This window comes from Triticum aestivum, chromosome 7A (genome assembly GCF_018294505.1).
Source record: "Triticum aestivum cultivar Chinese Spring chromosome 7A, IWGSC CS RefSeq v2.1, whole genome shotgun sequence".
Taxonomy (NCBI): Eukaryota; Viridiplantae; Streptophyta; class Magnoliopsida; order Poales; family Poaceae; genus Triticum; species Triticum aestivum.
The window spans coordinates 514,419,921-514,428,367 of NC_057812.1; positions in this window are offsets into that span (position 1 = coordinate 514,419,921).

An 8,447-nucleotide genomic window follows, 5' to 3' on the forward strand; every position below is an offset into this window, starting at 1 on the left:
TCGCCCAACCGGCTTAGAAACTGGCTGACCGAGGCCAAGCATCCGGTGAACTTCTGGACATCGCGCAGCGGAGCCGGCTTGCGCATGCGCTCGATGGCCTTGATCTTCTCTGGGTTCGCCTCAATGCCGCGTTCCAAGACGAGGAAGCCGAGTAGCTTTCCAGCCAGGACGCCGAAGACACATTTTTTTGGGTTAAGCTTGATCTTGTATTCGCGGAGGTTGGTGAATGTTTCCTTCAAGTCGTCGAGGAGCGTGAGGTGCTGCTTGGTCTTCACCATGATGTCGTCCACGTATACGTGGATGTTGCGGCCGAGTTGCGATAGCAGGCATTTCTGCATGCATCGCTGGAAGGTGGCGTTGGTGTTCTTCAAGCCGAACGATATGGTGATATAGCAATACGCCCCAAAGGGCGTGATGAAGGACGTCTTCAGGGCGTCGTCCGGGTCCAGCTTGATCTGGTGGTATCCGGAGTAAGCGTCTAGGAAGGACATGAGCTCACACCTGGCGGTCGAGTCAATGACTTGGTCGATCCACGGGAGGGCGAACGGATCCTTGGGATGGGCCTTGTTAAGGCTGGTGTAGTCGATACACATGCTCCAGGTCTTGTTCTTTTTCAGGATGAGGACTGGATTGGCCAGCCACTCGGGGTGAAACACTTCCATTATAAAGCCGGCCGCCAAAAGCTTAGCGACCTCTTCACCAATGGTCCTTCTCTTTTCTTTGTAAAATCGTCGTAGGGGTTGACGGACGGGCTTGGCATCCTTGCGGACGTGAAGTTTGTGTTCGGCGTACTTCCTCGGGATACCCGGCATGTCCTTGGGGGTCCATGCGAAGATATCCCGATTCTCATTGAGGAAGTCGACGAGCTCGCCTTCTTATTTGCTGTCGAGACGAGCACCTACGACGATGTACTTGTTGCATCTGGGGTCTTCCAGGTTGAGCTTCACTTTCTTGATCTCCTTGGAGGGCTTGAAGGCGGCCTCATTGGCTGGGTCCGAGGTCGGGATCGACGCGGCGGAGGCCTCGCGTGCCAGGGCGACGATCCGATCGAGCTGGCGCCGCTCCTCGGCAATGACCAGCGACTCGGCCAACTTGGCGTCGTCTCGGGCGCACTCCAAGGACTTGTGGTAATCGACGATGATGGTGTTGAGGCCCTGGGACCCGGCATCTTCATCTTCAGGTACGCGTAGTGGGGAACCGTCATGAACTTGGCAAGCGCGGGCCGGCCCAGCAACGCGTCATTATTCATTTTATTAGGTCTAGAATTAATTTACTAGATTTAATCGTAGGAAACATGGCTAGCAACGATGAAGGACAGGGTTCTGGTGATTGCGACGACGTCTATCGGGCGGCAGACGAATTTTTTAGCCTTGCTGACGATCAACCGGTGGCATCGGGGACTGAGACCAACACGCAAACCGGTGCTGAGACTGAGACCGGCGCTGAGACTCAGACCAGCATCGAGACCGGCGCTGAGACTGAGACCGGCGCTGCCTCAGGGAGCGGAGCCGGTGTAGAACCAAAAGCAAAGAGGCAACGGCTTCCTAACAAACTCAAGACTACTAGACTGGTGGTCACGGAGGTGGACGACGGCAATTTTGAGCCAAAGGCGCCTGAGGAAGCGCGTCGATGCTACAACAATCAAATAGGCTGCATCGTGCGGACAACCGCCACCATCAACGATGAGAAACTACAGAAGATAGAAAATATGAGGAGCTCCCTCCTAAAGAAGTTTCACCAGATATTCTTGTTCCCGGGCCGGAATGAGAAGGATTATGAAGATCCAGATGAGGACCCGACAATGAAGAAGATAAACAAACACGCCATGACCAAGTTTAGAGAAGGGGCGGCAGGGTCGCCTTCGGCCATAAGACCGACTTCTGCTGCATCCAGCAACCAAACGATTCTCTTAATGATGGATTCTATGTCCTACACCACATGCTGGAGTACAGACGGGATCACCAGAACCTTCGCATGTCACCTAGATCCGGCGATGCCCATATTCTGCAATGGGCAAAGGACATAGGAGATATCGAGGATCATCGACTTCGAGCTAAGTTCTATAACATTCAGCGCAAACTTGCCCAAATCATCATGAAGGAGGTCGTCGGAAAAACAGGGATGTTCTACGGAGAAGGACAAATGTCATGGGAAGACGTTCGAACTTGGATAGCCTCTCAGCGTCTCGACATGAAGCCTTTCACTAAGCTCGAGGACTATCTCCCAGACTTGGATGGATGGAACGACATGTTGGAGTGATTGTCGATATATGACAATTTGTTCGTTTAGTCCATACTTTCTGTATGACAAAACTTTGAGTTATGCACAATGAAACTTTATTTGTGATGTAATTAAACCGTCCTCCTCCTCGACTAGCGAAAATCACTCTAGTTAGGGCATTTTGGGGTATGATGAACTTTGTTATTTATGCTTATGATATGTTGTTTCTATTTTTGCCAAGTCTGTCTCTTTCTGTTGCTCAACTATATATGTTGCATATCATCGACTCATGTGACGATGCGGGTGCATAGATCATAGATGGCGAAGAAGTGCTACCGGAGTGTCAGGTCCAGGTGTACCGGTTTCCGGTTTCTGAGCGACAGGCAGTAGTTAGTTTAGGTTCACGCTAATGCGAGAGAGGGATACGAACTCATGTGCTCAAAGTGATAGCTCTTCCCGCGTATATCATTGTTTAGATGGATGATGATGTATTTGCAAGTAATCAAGACTTGTGTCGCTATTTTCGAGATGATAACGATAAACCACTTTGTGTTGGATGATGATTATGATGATGACATGATTTGATGAGACTAACAGTATGTATATGCTATGATTACATTTGTATGTGTATGTAGCGACCCGACCTCAGACGGTCAAGTCTCTGTGCTTAAGTGTCATCCCTGGATTGGTATGCTAACACACACAATACTCGAGGGTTTATAACAGAGGTAAATCACATGTAAAAAGTAACGTAAATACTATTACCTCAATCCAAATAGCAGAAGTAACAAGGTTGTGGATTCCCATCAACACCAACGGCAAAGTTGAGTGTAGAAATAGTAACCCTAACGTATCACTTACTCGTCGTAAGATTCCTGCAACATGAGACGTTGCAACCACAAAGGGTCAGTACATTGAATGTACTGGCAAATTCATACCATAGAGAATGATGAATAAAGGCTATCACTACATGCATATTTGGCTGGTGGAAAAGCTCTATGGTTATAAGGGTTTTGCGAAAAGCCAATTTTTCCCTACTACAAAGGAATAAATTTTATTTAACTATCATGGTGGTTGTTGATCATTGAGAATGGTTGACAGCATTCTCAATCCCAATTAAGTGACATCATTAAACCCAACAAAATTATTTAAAGTCACATGATGAGATTCACATGATAATCCAAGTACTAGATACTTCAAACGTCCATAACCGGGGACACGGCTAATCATGATTAGTTTATACACTCTACAGAGGTTTGTGCACTTTTCCCCACAAGACTCGATCTCCCCGTTGGATTTCTCGCACTACATGGTGTTTGAGAAACGGATGACCGAGACATAGTCTTTCAGAAGTGTTTGCACCTTACGATGGGTAGACCGTACCACCTACAACCCCTACATCTGCTAGTCTACCGCTGTAAGAGTTCACACGACTTAATCAACTATGCTAGAGCCCATAATAGCTTGTGGCTGCACACGGAAGTTTCTGGTATGAATAATCTCATGATCCCTTTAAGCCTGGGTGGCGGTCCATAAAAAAACAAGCAATCCTGGAGTACCCAGGTGCCTCAATCCACCCAGACGTGTGTTAAAGTTGCCACCTTAAGTAAACCATTAATTAACAATTTCACATCTGTCATGAAATACTCTCAAACCCAATCCACGTCTACGAGCATAGCATGGCAATATAACCATAACGTAATAGTAACTCCCAAGGTTTGAATGCAGGGCAATAGGTTCCTACCTCATCAACTACTTCCAATACCCACATGTTATCAATCCTACTCATGCAATGTTTGAGGGTGAAACTAATGCATAAAAACTGGGTATGAAAGGGATATGATCAAAGTGTGAACTTGCCTGCAATGTTGATGAAGATGATTCGCACTCATAACTCTTGATAGTTCTACTCGTCACACTTCGGTCAATCTATCATAAGCAAGCAATAGTAACCACACATAAGCAATCACTCAAAATATCAGAAAGATCGAAGAAGACGATTCGGAAAACTTCAAAACCAAGCAAATAACTCTTGCAACATAAAACAATTTCTAACAGTACCAAAATTATGTGAATTTGGCCTTATCAGAAAGTTTAGGTCAAGAGCTTCGATTTGCAAAAAGAATCAACTCAAACGGAGCTATGAAACTCAAGTTATGATCAAACGAAGTTTGAATACAAATCTGGTCTAATTCAAATTTTAAAATTTCAAAAACATGTTTGGGTTGGATTACTGGATAGAGGGGATCATAACGAAGAAGTGGGCGTTGGTTTCGTTGGATTTGGACAAACGAGTAAAAAGTTATGGCTATTTGAAAAATCAGGGCCAAGCTGTTTTACGGAAGAAAAAAATAGCTACGGGCTAGGGTCTAATGTATAAATACGTAGACTAATTGATAATCTAATTATTTTATCGTATTAGTCTAAAAATAATAAACTACGGAAGTATAAGAAGAAGAAAAAAACAAAGAAAGATACCTTTATAAGGCAGAGAAAAGATGACTTTGGAGAGAAGAGAAAATTTCTAGAAATCACGCCGGAGAGGAGAAATATATTTTTCTTAAATGAATCTAGTCAAACCAAAATATTGATTTAACCCGAATCGGATGATTTTTGGAGGCTCTATGGGTCTATATTTATTGGTGGAAAAGAGGCTTAGAGGTCAAAGGCTAGGCAATGTAGGACTAAACGTAGACGAAAATATACGAAACAGAGATGAAAATAGGTGAGCGGCTCGCATGGGCCTAAAGGCCTTCGGCCGGCCGCGTGCACGCTGCGGTTGCAGTTTTTTTCACAAAATTCGGCCTAAGAAAAAAATAAAAAAAAATGAAAAGGCTGGCTGGGCATGACCTATTTAAAAGAGAAAAAAACAATGGGGCGCCAGAAGCTACTATACTGCGCATGTAGGCGATAAATAAATATGGGCCGCACGTACAGTTTAAAAAAATAGAAACAGAAGGAAAACCGAATAACAAAAATAAAATAAAATTTTTATATAGGCATATTATATATCAAAATTTTCAGAATTTTTTTCTACGAATGAATATTTTTCTAGCATTAAATAAAATAAACAAAAATTCTAATAATTCCAACAGTGCTCCTGCTCTAATAAGATCCAACAAAATCATTTTAAAAATACCAAAATGAAATCAAATTTATTTCTCTCCAATTTTCTGTTGTAGGGAATCATGTTACCCTATTTTCCATGTATTTTATTTTTGGATAAAAATGATTTGAATAAAATCCAAATAACTCCAAATTGAAAAATAATTCCAAAAAGACTTTGAATTTGATCCTTTGAAACTCCCAACTCATATTTCATATAATTTGAAGAAGTCATTTTATCTTCTCTCGTGAAAATCATTGAGTTGCATAAAGTTTCAGAATTGGAAATATTTTCCAAATGAAATTCAAATATTTTCAACACCCCTTGTCATTTAAATAAATGGAAGAAGTCATGTCATCTTCTCTCCAGGGTTTCGTGGTGAAAAGAATTTGAATTCACGGAGATCACGAATGCAAAATGAAAGTTTGGGAAAGTCCTTTTATTCCCTCTCATTTAACTTTCAAAAAGGTTTCGAATTTCACTCAATTTCACACAATCAATCAAACAATCAATCAAATCTATCTATTTATTATAACATTCCAAAATTTAGAATTTTGGGATGTTACAAACCTACCACCCTTAAAAGGAATCTCGTCCTCGAGATTCGGAGAGGCTAGAAAGAAATAGGTTAGGTTCGGGGTCTCTTCAAAATTTCATCAATCGTCTCCGGGGTCTGGGGTGCTACCACCCTTAGAAGCATGGTTACGGTTCCATCAAAACTCATATACTTCATCCATATTGTTAACAGTGTCGGTCTTCTCAGATCTTCAGGATAATTCCTTATCTGGGCTCTTTCGGTAGTGGCATAACCTTTTCCTCAATTCTTCTGTCTTTCATCTTGGTAAGGTTCTTCTGTGACTGGGTCTTCTTAGCTGACGGGTCTGGCGCCAAAACTAAACAACTATCGATATCTCATGGTGGTCAACAATTTATGGTTCCTTCTGCAGGAAATGGGTCTGGTTGATCCTCACCGTATAACCTACGGTTGGCAAAAGCTGCCTTGTACAAGGGAAAAATTTCTTATACCATTCTAAGGTTTAAACAGGGTTTTGATCGTCGTCTCTCTACTATAGGTAAGTCACTCAGATTTACCATCCCATATATCAAGGCAAATAATAAGAGTAAGTCGGTATGGTGATCAATCCATCCCGCACCCAAATCATTACCTTGTATACGGTTTAGCGAATCTCGCATTCTAACACTCGGTCATCCTCACAAGCATTGCAGAATTTCTCTTGTCGACGAACCAAGGTTCGGATAAATCCATTGATTCTGCAAACCAAACAAACATCTATCGTTCCTTCACAACTCTCAGGTTTTGCGTTACTCCTATAAAATCGTCTGTCGATAAACGTCGTGTCTTCCTCTAGGGTTTTTCCTTCAGCAAGAATGTGCTTGCTTCTTGGCAGGTCCTGGGGCCTGTGGGTTATGGCCCATCTCATCACTTGTAGTCCTTGAACTTATCATCGGGCAACTGATCATTATTCCAACTTCCAACTTCCTAGTATTCTTAAATCCATCCAATTGTATTGTCTTCCTTACTTCTATTGGCACCAAACTAGGACATGATTACTCAGACTCATCATGGAGTTTCCATTGATCCATATTTCCGACATCATACCTCCTTTATATCCAATAGTAATTTATCTCTTCATCCTCGTGGGATATCCTACATACCGAGATAAAAACTTATACTTATGGAGTCCATATTCCACTCCGTGGAACATCATTATCCTTTCCAGGGTCAAGCGTCCTTACAGGGGAATATTGGCCATCTCTGCATGGCACTTCTTCAACTGGGAAACGTGAAACACATCTTGAACTCCTGACAGTCCTTCGGGTGACTCCAACTTGTTGGCCACTTCTCCCATACGCTCCAAAACTCGGTATGGTCCTACAAATCTCGAGGATCACTGTCCCTTAACTCCAAATTGTTTAACTCCTCGTAGAGGGGACACATGAAGACACGCTCTATCTCCAAATTCATAGACTAGCTCCTTGAGTTTTTGAGTCTACATAACTCTTCTTCCTGGACTGAGCTACCTTCAGTCTATCTCGAATAAACTTAACATTCTATTCTGACTCCTTGATCACATTTGGTCCAAAACAACTGATGGTCTCCAACTTCATCCCACACACTCTTGGGGTATCACACATATCGAGACAAAACTCGTATTCATTTTGTCTGAAATCCACTCAGTGGAGTATCCTTATCTTTTTCAGGGGTGAACGGTTCTTACAGGGCACTACCACCCTTAAAATGCACAAATCTTCCATAGACCATATTTCTCATATCCTCAGAATGGTCAAAATTCTTCTTCATAGAGTAACAACTCATAAAATCCATATCAGTACCAACGATGCTAACTTTATTCATTCTCAAGTGATTACAATCTCTCGCTTTTCCATTACATGTCTCAACTCAACACCTCAATATAAAAGAAAATGTTCTCACTTCTACTACTCCATTTCTTTTGTTGCAAACTCAACTATCTAGCACAAGTTTCCTTCTCCTTGGGGCATTCTCTGGCAAAGTGCCCTGCTCCATTACAACTAAAACATATTACTTCTGACAAGTATCGAGGTTTCCTTTTTGGGCAACTGTTGAGGTAGTGCCCTGACTCCTTGCACCTGTAACAGGTGATATGACTCAGGTCCTTCCTGGAATCCAATCTGCTTCTCTTCCTGGACCTTTCCATGCCAATCATGGCTTCTATTTCTTGTGGGTCATATTCTACTTCCTCTGTCGGGAATTCTACTAGATCCCCATTCAAACAATTTTGGGAGATGTGTCCTTCTTCTCCACATGAATAGCAAGACTTAGTGCAGGGTTTACTCGGGTCTTCTTTAGGTGTGTCCTCCATCTCTTCCTTCATCACAGCTTCTTCTAAAATTTCCATGAGGGCTCCTTTCATTACTTCTTTCTTCTGCTGGATGGTTCGTTGTACCATGGGGTAAATGTGACACTGAGCAGGATAGTGGGTAGTCCCTTCACACAAGAAACAAGTAATCTGCCTAGTTGGGCATTCTTCAACTGGGTGACTTCCTTCACAATTAGGGCATTCATCCTTGTGTTCTTTATGGGTGTGTCCTATTTCTCCACAAATCTTGCATGCACAAG